We start from the raw sequence: 12742 nt of genomic DNA on the forward strand, positions 1-12742 counted from the left end.
GTGAGTATGTATAAATATTGGGAAAAAAAATTGCTTGGATTGATTTAAAAAGAAGAAACACAATGTGTCTTGGTTTTCATTGATGTGATTTCTAATCCTTTGATGTACTTGTTTTTTTTGTTTTTTCTTTTTTTTTTTGTTTTTTTTTTCTTTTTTTTTGTACTTTTTTGGGACTTCGAACCGAGAACAAACAAACAAGATTCAGACAGTTGTTGAAATAAACCTTTTTAACATGACCTCTGTGGATCCTGTGTTTTCCTCAGCGTAGCATCCCCCTCCCCACAACCTTTTTAAACCCCCCCCCCGAACTCTGATGCTCTCTGCATGGCTTTGAACGCAGCTTTTTGGATCCCTGTCATACATGTGCCTCCCTGCTTACACACACACACACACACACACACACACACACACACACACACACACACACACACACACACACACACACACACACACAGAGATTATTTTGAGAATACATACAATCATGGTGTGCCTGTCACAAGGTGATGCGTATATGCTGAGCTGTACAATTCATTCTTGACCTTCAAAATAACAAAGGGTCCACTTAGCTGGCCTTTCCAGAGCTTTCAGCCACATCTCATGGCCTTCGTCTGCAGATGGATTTCGCTCGGTTGTCATGGAGACGGTTTAGCTCTTATCAAATGACCAGAATTCCGCACTTGGGTCAGATGATAAGAGCTAAACCATCTCCGTGACAACTGAGGTGATTCAGTCTGCGGATGAAGGCCAAGAAATGTGGCTGTAAGCTCTGGTATAACCAAACAAGTGGAGCTTGTGATAAGATTTATTTGTCAATATATATATATATATATATATATATATTAGTCTAAATTGACCCATCATCTGAAATGCAAAAAATCAGTGTGTAACTGTCCCGGGACCCCAGAACCCCAGATGTGCTGTGTGTCAACTGTTTAGCACTGCATCAAACGACATGATAAAAGTGGATCCTGGTTTATCATCTAATCTTGAGACCTTGTCTTGAAGAGGTTCGTTGTGTCAAAGTCTAGTTTAAAGATGTTTCAGTATTTCAGTTTGTTGCACATTCCTCAATATATCACACGGCAAACTGGGTGGCCGGGTGTTACTGTGGAAAATCTGTACACATGTATACATGTACACATACAGAGAGTAGGAGGGGCACGGTGGTTAATGTGGGGGGGGGCCCCCCTTGGAAGTTAATCAGCCCGACCTGGGGGTGAGAAAACTCCCATAACTCCTGGGTTTATGAAAGCAAAACATCCATGACAAACAAAATTACAAATTCATGCAAACTTTCAATACAGAAATACGTCTCATATTACATTGATGTTAGCTGCGCAGCAACCCAATAGATAGATAGATAGATTGATAGATAGATAGATAGATAGATTGATAGATAGATAGATAGATAGAACAGTTGACTGTTGACAGTTGGACTACTGTTTGAAAAATTATCTTTGCAGCTCATAAATCATGACAGCAAACACCAGGACCCGCTCTGCTGCTTCTGCATGTTTCCTGCCTCCAGAGACACTTACCCTGTTTCCAGCTGGACACACACACACACACACACACACAAACACACACAGATGCAGAAATGCTCACAAATGCAAATAACTAACACTTACGGAGGTACATACACTAAATGAACTGTGTGAGATGAAAAACACATCCGCTGTAGGCAAAGACTCAAGTACATGCACGGACAAAAAAAAAAGTTTAGTTGCAAAAATCCTCATGGTACAAAGAAAAAAAACTTTTCAGGGTGAACTTGTTGGTTGAAAATGGATTGGTGAAATCCTTTATTGATGTTTTACAGACACCAGATTAACAATTTCAATTACTTTTTCCACATGGACATATAAAAATGAACTCCTCATATTCATCCTCGCGTACCTTCACACACACACACACACACACACACACCTCCCACACATATTTCAGCGCTGCTCTATAGAACGTTTTGTTCCATTCAGGGGGTTGAACTGGCACAATGGAGCGCACACACACATATATGCACACTTACATTCATACATGCACAAAGCATCTGTCAGCTTCCCATGCTCACTCCCACTCTCTCTCTCTCACACACACACACACACACACACACACACATTTTCACTTCCATACTTGTGAGGACCCGAACTAACGTAATGCATTTACTAGCTTACTAAACCCAACAGTAAATTTAAGTCAAGTCACAAGTCTTCATAAGAAAGCAAGTTTTTCAAGAGTAGTCTCTATTCAAGTCTCAAGTCGTTAAAGAAGAGTCTAAAGTCTGGAGTCGTTTAAGACCAATTTAAGTCTCAAGTAATTTGAATCATGTTGAAGTTTCAAGGCATTCGAGATAAGACGGGTCACAACTCCTGGAGAGGTTCAAGTCTCGTCTTGAGTAATTTAAGACATTTAGGTAAGTCGTAAGTCACGTGAGAATTTGAGACGAATCTCAAGTTATTTGAGATCGAGGGTTGAGACGATGATAAGTTTGTGTGTCTTTTGAGATGAGTTCAAGTCAAATCTCAAGTTATCCGAGACAAGACTATGTCGAGTCTCAGGTTTAGTCGCAAGTGTTTTGACAGAAGTCAAAGTCGACAAGTCTCATGTCACATGAAACACATCTCAACTTCTGTTGAGGTTTCAAGTCATTAGAGATTAGCTCCGGCGACATCTCGACACATTTGAGAAGAGGTCATGGAGTATTACATCACAAGGTCAAGTCCTGTCACATTTCTTCATAAGCAAATAGCAATTCAACATCCAAGTCTTACAGGTCTTTGAAGGCTGACTATAAACCTTTTGCAGCAGTTGATCACTTTTCAGCACACAGCGTCCTTTTTAAAGCGCTACCCCTAATAATTAAATATGCAAGACCGGCCTGTGTCAAGTCCTTAGGGAGTCAGGCCTCTAGTAGGTCAAGTCTGTGTAAAGTCTTAAGACCAGTCAGGTCCAAGTCTCAAGTCAACAGCTTTGATTGCAACAGGTCCTAACTCTTGTGTGTAAAGGCTGACTGGACAAAATGTTTTCTCTTTCAAAAATCTCCTCACTCTACAGAGTATAAAACTCAGTTTGGTTCCCACAAGGACAGAAGTACGACAACAACACACACACACACACACACACTTTCACCCATGTGATAAACAGCCCTGAATGGGTCTCAGATGAGGCCACACCACCGCCGGCCCTTTGTCGGGTTTCTCCATTGGATCCTGAGAAGGCAGTGGGTTAAACAGCGGTATTGTGGGGGGATCCTTCCCAGGGTGGAGGGCTGCTGATGGGTGGTGGGTCGGGTGGGGGAAGGTCTTGGTGCCCTTCTCTTTCTTCAAATAAATAAAGAGGGGGTGGGGGCAAGGGAGCATTTCAGCCCCCAGAAGGTAGAAGAAAAGACTTTTTTAAACCCAGAGTAGGAAACAGCACTTGGCGAGCTACAAAAACAGCAGCAGTGATTATCGCCCTCTTTTATTCTTGTCAGCCTGTCACACACACACACACACACACACACACACACACACACACACACACACACAAAGACACACACTGTGTTGGCGCATGCAGTAGCACATGACTGCACATACACACACACACACACAGCAAACGACGGTCCTATGAACTGAAGCGAGCGAAGCCAGAAGTACCAGCCGACGCCATGGCAACAAGTGGGCATTACATTACCAACAGAGAGAGAGATGAAGCAGAGTGGGGGAGGTGCCGTCATCCCTCTGAGAGTAACAGTGACAGACTGAACCTTTATGTGCCGGCTTAAAAAAGTAAAGCAAGTGTCTTCAATGTACGTCCACCAGAAAGCTTTTTAAAGCAATAATCAATTCTTACAAATACTCAGCGATCAATCAGAAAGTGTAACGCCTAAGTGGAAATCAAACAATAATTCTCTAAAATTAGCTCTTTCCATATTATCATGAACATAAGATGATGTAATTGAGTTTTTATAATCCATTAAATTACAAATATATATTTTATATAATGAATTGATATAATAATTTCGTAATTACATATCTATTTATTTGATATTGAACACTTTGGGACTCTGTAACCAGACACCAAAGTCTGCAGCAACAAATGGAAAATGATATTTTTCTTCACACTATTTATTCAGAGTAAAATAAAAATAAAAAAATACAACATTGTGGCATCAATACAGTTTTGTGCAAACAAATTAGAAAAATTAAATGTAAGTAAAAAAACTTCAAGTTCAGATGGAAATAAGACTTGTTGCCAGTGGCACAGAACTTCAGGACAGTATCTAAAGCTGTTCCATATTTTTCCCACTGTAAAATTATGTAATATGAAAATGCTGAGTTGTACAAGTTGTTCGGTGCTTTCTAGGGATTAGTTAACGAGGTCAAGGGTCAGAGATGCAAAGATTCCACAAAACGTTCCTGTGACTGATTCGTGTGAACAATAATAATAGGAATTTTAGCTCGAGGGAAAAGGGACGCCAACATCATCATTCTGCCTGACGCCTCCAAGCAAAGACAGAAACTGGTTGATCTGTGTTTATCAAGGCAGTAAAAGGGCATATTAACCCCCTGAGTGTGTGTTATAGTGTGTGTGTGTGTGTGTGTGTGTGTGTGTGTGTGTGTGTGTTTGTTTCCCATAGCCACTGACCTTTTGAACATTTTCACTTCTTCTTCCCTCTCTCCGTCAATTTTTCACTCATCTGCTGTTGGGGGGCGATTTCATGCATCTTCAGACAGAGAGAGGGCGTCGTTGCCATGGAGACCCATTCTGATGCTACAGTTTGAGCAAAAGAGATCCAAACTCAGTGACCTCCGGGTTCATCTGCATTCACACACACACACACACGCACACACGCAGGCCGTAGGATGGACAGCACAGATTAAGTGACTCTTATGGAGCTTTACTGTCATCTAGTAATGAAGTGTAGAATATCAGAGCATTAAAACTGCTCTCCACTCCACAGTCGGTTCAAGGTTACAGACGACCCCAATCCTCCCCCATACAGCTGTCCAACTGTCACTTACAGTTATCTGATGGCACGTGCACACACACACACACACACAAACAGCGACATTAGTCACATTTCAGTGTCTTATCTTTATATCAGCAGAAAAAAAGTCAATAAAACCCACTGTACTACAACTAAAACCTACAACCCACCTAACACCAAAAGGCTGATGGACACTTTTTGTTTAGACTTTTGTTTCATTTCGTGTTTTATTTTGTAGTAGAGTTCCACTGTGTTTTTACTTCCTTTCTTTGTCTTGTTTTTCCCCTCCTTGTTGATTGTCTGTTCACCTGTGTTCAATCACCCCTGCCTCCCTGGTGTGCACTGATTCTCTGTTCTCCCACTTGTTTGTCGTGCTCTTGTGTTTTTGGATTTTCTGGTTCTGATTTCTACCTGTTTTTTCTTTTGGATTCTTGTTTTGTAAGTCGTCTTTTGTTATGAAATCACTTCCTTTCTCTGCATTTGGGTCTTTACACTCCTAAACCTGACAGTGGCGACCACAACAGCTGCTAAAAGAGAGTGAACGTTGGATTTATATTCACCAGGTGGCCAGAAACATAACTGCATATGAATGCTGATGCTGCTACCTGATAATATGTCAGTGTTGTGTTTACAACTTGTTTCTCCTGCTCCCAGAATGCAGCAGCACCGAGAACAGAAACATGGCTGATGATTTGCCACTGGTGATGGAGTGGCTTATGCCAAAGACAGTTACTCAGTTAAAGTATTTTATGGTGAATGATAAATAACATGCCATTATTGGTTGGCTATAAATTTCTGTTATCGTTTAGGCTAACAAAGGCTAGCTCAAAATCCCAACGATGGAACGGACAGGAAAAACGTAATCATATCTGCTGGCTGCTTACCGTCAGTTGCTTTTCTCTCCCCAAGAAGGCCTGAAAAAAAACTTGTTGTAGGATTAAGTAAAAATACAGAAGCATTAACAGCAAAATGTACTTAAATATCAAAAGTTAGAATTCATATTTTGCATAATCAGCTCCATAGAAAGTGTAATTTCTTTATACAGCATTTTAATGTTAACTGGTAATTTATCCTGTTGAGTAAATGAATTTAGTTGTTCCCAAACTCTTTGACTAGTGAAGCAGAGTCTACTGACACTTTGTCACAGGTTGAATATGTCTAGAAGGTTTGTGTTTATACAGTATTGTACAACAAGCAAGCGAAGAAGAGGATGTATTCCTTCTGTCCTACGGCACGTGACATCCCGTGACCCCAAGATAAAACTGAAGGGTTGGGATCCGCTGGTTTAATCTGTAACATCATCTGCATCCTAGTTTTAGTTCATCATGTTTCGTGTGTAAAAATGATCATCTGCAAAGTAACTCTAAATCTCAGGCAAATGTAGTGGACAGTATTTCCCTCAGGGATGTGGATTTAGCAGATGTAGAAAGTGACTCAAGTAGAATACAAACGGTAAAACAGAAAAACCTTTAAATTATAGCACACACTACTTGAGTAAATGTGCTGAGTTACTTTCATTTTATCCAAAATCAGCTGCCCTGTTCTCTTTGCAGCTCACAGTGAAGGAGAACAAGTGCTCTCTGGGGTATAATGGAGGGTACTGAGGGTGTAAGAGGGGGTGCAAGGAAAAAAAAAAGAACTGGAAAACAGAGAACATGTGAAGGCGAGTCAAGATTTTCTCTATCTTTTTTTTTTCTCTCTGCTGTTCCAAGTCAAACCTGCTGGGACTTGGGATTCATCAGCCGCCTGTGATTGGCTGACGATGTGGTGGAATGATGGTGTTAGGATCCTGAAGGAGCCGTCCTGATTGGCTGAAGCAGGCGCACACACATAGTAGTGCATGATGGAGGCATGCACACACCCAAACCCACACACATGCACACACACGTACACACACAAAGTCATGAATTCATGTATGCACATATGAAATGCTTGGATTAACACAAAATATATACACATATGGATTTACATGCACAACACACACACACACACATACACACACACATAAAACAAAACAAAATGCATAGTGACACATATGTCTGCACACAAAGGAAACCGCACAAGTGCACTTAAATTAGATTTACATGCATGCACGCACACAAGCACACAGTGTGCCTTACAAAGCCGCCTGAAAAGAAGGGATTGAAACCAAAGGAAAGACGAGAGAAGTGCGGGGGGGTGGTGGTGGTGGTGGGGGGGGGTTAAATGAATCGCTCTGGCACCATCTAGTTTACTAATGAGGCTCTGAGGAATGCTGCTGATCAGAACAGGACCCTTTGGCTTCTTTTCTGATGGAAATCTAGTGATACATTACCAGTCATACAGCAGACTAACAACCCCCCACCCCACCCCCACCACCATCACCACCACTGCCGCCACCGCCACCGCCCCACCCCGTGTCCTGCACTGTGTGTGAATGAACGTCGGGTTTGGCAGCAGGGCAGTGTGATGGCAGTGACTTCAGAGGGCTGAGAGCGGTGTGACCCAACTGTTCACTTCAGCAGAGACTGTAGTGTCATGATGATGATGATGATGATGATGATGGTGATGGTGATGGTGATGAGGTCCCATGACTGAATAAAGTCTTGTCATGTTGCTTTTCTTTGCTGTTGTAGACAATGATGCAGTGTTGCATTTGTTTCTGCTCCAGTTGTGGGCGGGTGATACTGCTTCGCCACTCGTCCTATAGAAGTGATCACCGGTCAGTCAAAAGATGTGGGCGGGAATGTCGTCTTTTCTCTGGATTTTCTGTTGATTAATTGAAGTTTCTTTGGTTCGCACTTTAATCCGTGCTAGCACCTGTTGGCTACTTAGGTCCTGACTAAAATAACTCAACGACTATTGAATGGATTGCCATTAAATGAGAAATGCATGATCCCAAGAGGATCATCCTCCTGACTTTGATTGGCTGAGGCTACTGACCTTCGCAATCTCCAAGTTTACCCTTATCCAGATAAATAGACTTCTACTCAGTGGACTGGCCTGAGATTTGTTCCAGACATTCATGGTTCCAGTATTCAGATGACTTTGCTGATCCCTCAACATTTTCCTTTAGCGCCATCATCAGGTCAAAATACCTGCGCAACCAATGACTTTTCCATCAGCCTCAATAGTAGGCTACATTGTGTGTAGTGCATGCTAACATGCTAAAGTTTTTTTTTTGTTACAGACTAAACTAAGATTGGGAGCATTGTAATAATTATACCATTGTCACTCTCAGCATGCTAACATGCTAATGTTAGCTTTTAGGTAAAGTGCTGCTGTGCTGCTAGCGTGGCTGTAGTCACTTCATCTTTTTAAAGTGTGTTTGTTGTCACTTTAACCCACTGTTAGGCTTTTCTACCACTGACAGTTCACTGATGATGTAGCTCAAAGCCGTTGCTATGGTTACATATACTTTGCACACTGCACAAGTGCAAATTCATTTACCATCTTTGCTGAAGTTGTCCTGTTGCACCTGCAAGCCAAATCAGGATGGATCACCAAGTTGGCCAGGACCCCAGACACTCTGAGGGCTGGCCCCTGAAAGCAATAATGTCACAGTATGTCGGCTAGTTTGTGGTAATTTCATTAATTACATAATTTGTTTTGCAAACGTTGGGTCCTGTATTACCTAATCCTCAGGCACTGTGTTGTGGATCTCTTCCTGCGCCAAACTCTAGTTTTAAGAAATGTATTTTTTTAGAGATGATATTAAGGAGCATATTCTTAAATAAATGTGTGTTTAACCAAATTACAAAAATCTAGTTGACACAGCAAACCTGATGACAGATAGCTCTCGTTGTAGAGTCTGGGTCTCACATTTCTGGCACAGGAACAACAACAAGTACTTTCTGTAGCGATGTGTTTTTTAATCAGTTGCACAGTCGGTATTGATTTGTATCTTTTGTGTGTGTTTCTGTCAATTTACTTGTGCATTTGCATGTCGAATAACCAGTCTACTCCTACATTGTAAGGTGACCATCGACTTGGAGCTCCACCTCGCCAAGAAGCCTAAGTTGAGGCCTTCCAGAAGTCCTTTCGCCCACTACGACGTCTATCTCTACAGGGTGCCCAAAACCAAACCCCGAATCCCCAACGGGCCCCGCGCCAAGACTGTTAACGGCCCCAGCAGAGCCAAGGAACGAGTCCTACGGTGGGAGGACGACAATTACCCTCCTTCTCCCCCTTGCTCTATCTGCAGCCCCAGCAGCACTCGCTCGCTGCCTGCCTCCGTGATCAACGAGCGTCAGCGGCCAGGACAGTGGACTCTGAACCCCTACACCCCCTGACGAACTGCTCCCCTTATATCGCACTGTCCTGGCGATCATCTTGAAACTGGTTCTGTGAATGTATGTGTTGCATTTCGCTGGCGTTTAGCAGAAGCTCTTATTCAGGGAACCTAAAATTCACGTGAATTTCTATGGGAGTTTTGCTTCCATAGTTCAACATATGTATCTCAGGTCGAAACAAGAAGCGGGAGCAGAATATAAAAGTGTGTCTGTCTTAGACCAGGAGGGTGCAGTCTATGGGACAAACATGGAAAGCGATTTAGATGAAGCTTCTACTTTGTTGTAGACGACCGCTGGCTTCCTCTGTCACCAAAAATCTACTCTCCCAAAAATTAATAAATGTCAACAACTGGGAAACGCTACATGTATGGTGTCCTGCTCAGGACAAGAAAATAAAAAGAATTATTTTTTTGAAAATAAATACCCAGTAATTGTTATATTGCAGGTTTCATGACAAAGGTCATAGCATATAAAAATTTAATTATGGTATTTTTCTATTTAATTGTAATTTTGTCAATATTCTGACTCTACATGTGTCCAGTGACATTAAGCTGATTTCCAGGAAGTAAAGTTGAGGTGTGTAAAAAAAACAAGAAATAATATTTTTTCAATTTTTTAAATAAAATTTTAATGTATTGATTGTTAACAGAGTTGTTCTAACAATAATAATACTAAAGTTTATTTATATAATACTTATCTAAACCAGTGATTACAAAGTAATTTACAGATGGTGACATAAGAACAGTAAAGATAAAGAATAAATAAGTGACTAAAAATTAAATTTCAACCAATTATCAACATATACTGAGCGGTAAAAATGAAAAAGTTTATTTATATAAAACTTATGTGTTTGTGTATGTCAAGAAAGTAAAGACCCCTTTTCACTTGTTTGCAACATCATTGCATCATACTGTATTGTGACAGTGCTGAACCTCAGTGTCTTTCCCAAGAACACTTCAGGGACTGTAGGAATCTAAAATGTTTGACCTTTTGATTGCAGGAGAGACTCTAAAACCCTAAAGTCTGCTGACAGCCTTCACAGAGGTAGGAACACGGTGGTGGTTATTTATATGCTATTCTGTGTTTCTGTGCCAACAATTACACCAAAACAAGCAGGCAGTTTGCCAAAAGCCAAGTCGATGAGAGCTCATTGGATTGTTCTGAATTACTCATCTCACATGACACAGTGTTTGTATTCTGAGCCTGCTACATCCAACTCGCTCGCGTCTGACTCAGCAGTGTATAATAATACTGATGTACGTATACGTGTAGAATATAATCTATGTGGTACTTCATTGATCCCTGCTGGGAGAGTCTGCTCTATTTTTTTTTATCTCAGAGACAGAGCTGCAGGGTTCAAATCCAGCTTTAGTCTCAGTTTTGACGAGTGACTACTCGACTTTCTGAACTCCGAGAACTTGAAGTTAATCATCTCAGACATGAGCCTATTTTTCATGAAGCTGATTATTGGATTACAGGTCAATATGTGGACAGAGGTGGTGAAAACACACGTCGAACAGTGACTGAAAGGAAGTTCTCATTTTTAAAACTGCACAAATCAATATTCTTATATAAACAACAGATCAAATGATAATGTAGAATACAGAAGGTGTCGCTTGAAATGACAAACCCACAGAGAACCTCAGTCTCACTGCTCGTGTAGAATCATTTTCGGCAGCTGGTTTTCAGAGAGAAAAGCACAGCAGACAAACAAAACTGAGACCATAAAGCTGGTGAATAAACTGAAGCATTTAGCAGCTAAAGACCCAGATATTTTTCTGTTTTTACTATTAGAGTTAGTGGAGACCAAACAGATATAAAAGGAGGGTGAATATTGGATTTATATTCATCAGGTGGATGCAAACATGAGTCCAATTGAATGCTGATATAGCAAGTGTTTGCTGACATAACGACTTTATAAGGTGATAATATGTTAATGTACAGCTTGTTCTGCCGGTCCCAAGTGGTCAGAAAAATAAATAAATGCAGTTTTAATGTCTCCTTTGGATTTCAGTATCTGACTAAACTCCACAACTAAGAGTCGACACACTGTCTAATAACACGGCTTTTGATGTGACTAAAAGTAAATTTGCATTGCCGCTTTTCTCGGACTTGACTTTGCAGTGTTTGGTGACTGGACCACTTCACCTGCTGTAGCACAGAAACAGTGGATATATAATCAGATGTAATTATTCCAACACGGGGCCTAAACTTCACTGCACCAGCTCCTCTGTCTGAGACCTTGAGGAGAAAGTGCAGCATTAATAAGTTAATATGAAACATCTTTAAAGACTGAAACGCAGATTCATTGCATTTACAGTCTGGATGCCTTTGATACCGAGATGTTGGAGAGCGACACACTGCCATCTGCTGCTTCCAACAATGATCAGATGATAATTTTCTATCTCCCATTTTACTTGTGTTTCAGTCAGCTGTTCTGTGTGAACCATGAGTGTAAGATGGATGACTTACATGAAGCAGACTGAATTTGAACTCACTTAAGAAGAAATAAAGATAAATTGTCTGCAGGGTTTGTGCCTCTCAGAGACACACACATGATTTTCAAGTGTAGGTGATAAAATATTTATATGACAACAGGTGTCTACATGGCTGCATTTGAGACGGTGACCTCAGCAGATAATGTGTTTAATATCGCTGATGCTGGATTCAAATATTCTGTATTATGTACTTAAAAAATAACAAAAAATATGGCGAATGTTTGTGCATTAGAACAGGAAACCGAATTCCACATGAAAGCACCAGGAGACAAAACTCTGGTTTGAGTATGTCTTCATAAACAGCATCTTCTGCTGAATTATGTATTGATACTGATTCCACTGGGGAGAACCCTGTACTATATATATTATATATAAACCCTATATTGTCATTTATAGAAGAGTATAGTGTAATATGATGTACATACATATCTTAATCTGAATGATTCAGCTGCAGAAACATGCTTGATGCATAAATTAGAGTTCTGCAGATACTCCTGTGCTAAATAGGACACTGATGTCTGTTTATGTATGTATATGTTTTGTTAGGATTGTCTTTGCCAAACTAAATCCACTTACATGTATCACATGTTGAGCAGGAGGAAGTTTTGTGCAGACAGAGAAAGCTGAGCCAGAAATAGAGGGATTAAAGATATCCTCTGCTCAGTTCTTTTTTTAAACAGATAGATTTAAAGATGAGTTTTCCTGCTCAATTACCTCAGCACACAATTAATTAATATCATTGTAAAGGAAAAGGAATGTGATAATGATGTCTTGCAGACAATTGTAACAGCCAGATTAACAAGTATTCTAATGATGTAAATGATTATGAAAATAACAAATATTATATTAAATATTAAATATTTAACAGTTAATTTTCAGGTATAAAAACATTTGGATTATCTCATTAAAAAAAATTAGCTTGTAACAATGCCTTTATAGCAGAGTTAGATATCTCTTGAGTCATGTTTTGATGCTAAAAATGTATTCATTTAAATGAGAATCTGATT

This window comes from Seriola dumerili, unplaced genomic scaffold (assembly GCF_002260705.1).
Source record: "Seriola dumerili isolate Sdu_G_001 unplaced genomic scaffold, Sdu_1.0 BDQW01000092.1, whole genome shotgun sequence".
Lineage (NCBI taxonomy): Eukaryota > Metazoa > Chordata > Actinopteri > Carangiformes > Carangidae > Seriola > Seriola dumerili.